Source organism: Sander lucioperca, chromosome 5, assembly GCF_008315115.2.
Source record: "Sander lucioperca isolate FBNREF2018 chromosome 5, SLUC_FBN_1.2, whole genome shotgun sequence".
NCBI classification, from domain to species: Eukaryota; Metazoa; Chordata; class Actinopteri; order Perciformes; family Percidae; genus Sander; species Sander lucioperca.
Genome location: NC_050177.1, coordinates 30,566,150 through 30,569,562, shown reverse-complemented (window position 1 = coordinate 30,569,562; position 3,413 = coordinate 30,566,150).

Genomic DNA, 3,413 nt, shown 5'->3' with positions numbered 1-3,413 from the left:
GGATGCCCGATTTCCCCTTAAGGCCCTGACCCACCAACCAGACGGCCGACCGTCGGCAGTAAAGCCAGTCGGACTGATCAGTCGGGTCCCGAGGTCCAGAAAGTTCCTCAGAACACACTGAGGAGACGCCGACTTGAGCGTACGCTCTGCACGTGCACGAAACGTAATACGTCTCCATAGCAGCAGGCGGCGCTGCTCTGTATTGTTTCCATTAACAGTCTGATTATTTACCAGAAAATGAAGACCGGTCTGCCCTGTCTCTGTCTGTCCTGTCTCTGACTGTCCTGTCTCTGTCTGTCCTGTCTCTGACTGCCCTGTCTCTGTCTGTCCTGTCTCTGACTGTCCTGTCTCTGACTGTCCTGTCTCCGGCTGTCCTGTCTCTGTCTGTCCTGTCTCCGACTGTCCTGTCTCTGACTGTCCTGTCTCTGACTGTCCTGTCTCTGTCTGTCCTGTCTCTGACTGAACATGTCAGGTCGGCCCAAATGAAGGCCGACGGTTCCTCTGATGGACGACGGCACGGGACACACCGACCAGACTCGAGTCACCGACCTCGCCAGACGGTCAGACGGCCGATTATCAGGCTGGTGTGTCTACTCTTTTATTTGTTTTTACTTTGTACGCAAATTCTCCCAACTTATGTGTGTAATAGTGCTATACAAGGAATCTCTATTGCGGTAGGGATATCATCATCAGTCAGCTTGCTGACGATACCACAATCTTCTTAAAAAATGCAAGCCAGATACCTGTTACCATTCAAGTAATTAACCAGTTTCCAGAGGCCTCTGGTTTATGCCTAAATATTAATAAATGTGAGCTGTTGCCTTTAAAAGACTGTAATATACAAACTATTTGCAACATTCCCATCAAGAAAGGAGTGACGTACTTGGGTATTATTATCTCTAAAGATCAGAAAATGAGATGTCCGTTAAATTTCTCTCCAATCGTTAGAACAACTGTGAACTGAAGCAGTGGTTGCAAAGGGACTTCTCTCTAAAAGGCAGAGTGCTGCTTACCAAGGCTGAAGGATATCCAGGCTAACATACGCAGCTCTCTCTTTACACTTGGATAGTAACATCTGGAAAGACATTGATAGGATGCTTTTCACTTCATCTGGAAAAATCCTATCCATTATATCAAAAAAAGTGATGTTATGAATAAATATGAATCTGGTGGGCTACATTTTTTGGACTTTAATACTCTAAATCAGGGGTTCTCAATAGGTGAGGCGCGCCTCCCCTGGGGGGCGCCAAAGAGCTACAGGGGAGGCTCGACACGTGAAGAAAAAATAACTGTATGCAGCTCTGTTGATATCTGTAATTGTGCGTGCGTGTATTAGCTTTAAAGTGCATCGTTTCCTTGTCCCAAGTCAACAGAAGTCAGCATTAAGGGAGGAGACAGGACCCAGCAAAAAAATATGACGAAAGGAAATATGATCCTGAGTTAAAGTTAGGTTTCACCTGGTCGGGGTCCGAGGCTGCTCCTCTGCTGCAGTGGGACAGAGACCGGGAGAAATGGCGATCACGCGTTACGGTTGTCTGTGGAGAGCGAGTTCCCCCAGATCTCCACTAAGGCTATGAAAGTCCTAATCCCCTTCACCTCCACCTACTTGTGTGAGTGCGGGTTTGGCTGCAGGTGGAGGACGACTTACGTTTATTTCTCTCTGCAGTGCAGCCCCGCATCCAACACCTCTGCACATCTAAAGCGCGGCCTCATTGTTTCCACTGACAGACGCGGCATCAGCTGATTTTGCCGGGGCTTCAGCCCCGAATGTATTTTGAAAAGTTGACTGACAAATATGAAACCGGACGTCGCTTAGTGTCCACTCTCGCTGTAAAAAGCTGTGCAGGTTCAGGTTTATGGATGCGCTCTGCTGTCGACATGCTGCGGTAGATGTGTCCCGTTTGTGCTCCGTGTATTTCTGTCGTAGTTTTGGTTTTCCACCTCCGATGTAGAGCAGCGTTCAGCCACTTCCCTAAACTTTGTCTCATTCAGAGACCAGAGACCCAAACGGGGCTCTGAGTCTGTCAGGAGGTCTGAGATCTACCGTATCAGCAGAGATATCACGTTATGCACAGCAGGCTACGGTGCAGGTAGATTATTTTCTGAAATATAGTGACTTTATTCTTGTAATAGCCTATTATCACTTTATTTTTCTCAAAATATCACAACTCCTCCAAACCTCAGAGAACACAGATGGGATGAGATATATTTGAATGTGAATGTGCACAAAGTTTTGGACATGAGCAGAAATCTTGCTCAAACACCTGAAATATTACAGTCCAGGAGTTTATTAATAAATTAAAATGAATAATGTATCATTGAGGTCATATGCACATTTAAGGAGGTTACTTCCCCAACAAAAGAAGCAAAAGAGGAGGGAGGAGTAAATGATGCTAGGCTACATGTGTGCTGACTCAGATATAATTAGAGAAGTCGATCTAAAGGAGAATAAATAGATAAAGTAATACAGAATGCCTCAGAGCCTTACTGCTAAATATTCCATTATGTTTTTATATTTGGATTGTAATCTGTTTCCCTTTACATAAAGACATTTCCAGCATATTGATTCAGAAAAAGGTAGAAATAGGTGCATACAAATTCACCAGAATGCAGGAAATGAAGTGTTTAATGTTCAAAATGTTCAGGGGGTTGACATCATAACACATGTTAAGCATGTTTTGTTGACTTGTGGATCGGCCCACTGATGTTCAGTGATTTTAAAAGTAGCTTCAATTAGGCCTGCATGAAGTTAGAAATGATTTGCTGTTGCAAAGAATCGTTTATGAATGCACTTTTTAAAAAGTTGTGGAAATAAAATGTCTTCAAATACAATATAAAAAATATTTACATTTTATCAGTTGTTATTGAAACTTATCATTGTCTGGGACACACAAAAGATGTCATGTACTGCAGAGGCGTGTGTGGGTTAGGGCAGGCGGACGGGATTTTGGGGAAGGGGGGGCTCGGCTGTCCTTAACTACTCTAAGGGGAGGCTCACATTCACCCAATTAGAAAACCCCTGCTCTAAATCACTGATTCTCAAATGGGGGTATGTGTACCCCTAGGGGTACTTTGGAGTACTGCAGGGGGTACTTGAATATTTTGTAGAAATGCAAATTTACAAATATGCATGCATAATTCCTAAAATAATTATACTATAATAATGAATGAATGAATTGATGGATTCTTAACATGTGAAATGTAGTATTTAAATGTTTGTGTTTGAATAAGGTTGTAGTTTAGTGACTCTATCACTGCAGGCGCTGGATTCTTCCTCTTCATAGAGACGCTTTTCTACCTAAATGTTCTGCGCTGGTCAGGGGGTACTTGGTTTAAAAAAGCAATTCAAAGGGGGTACAATATTCAAAAAAGTTTGAGAAACACTGCTCTAAATAATACCTTTAAGATTAATT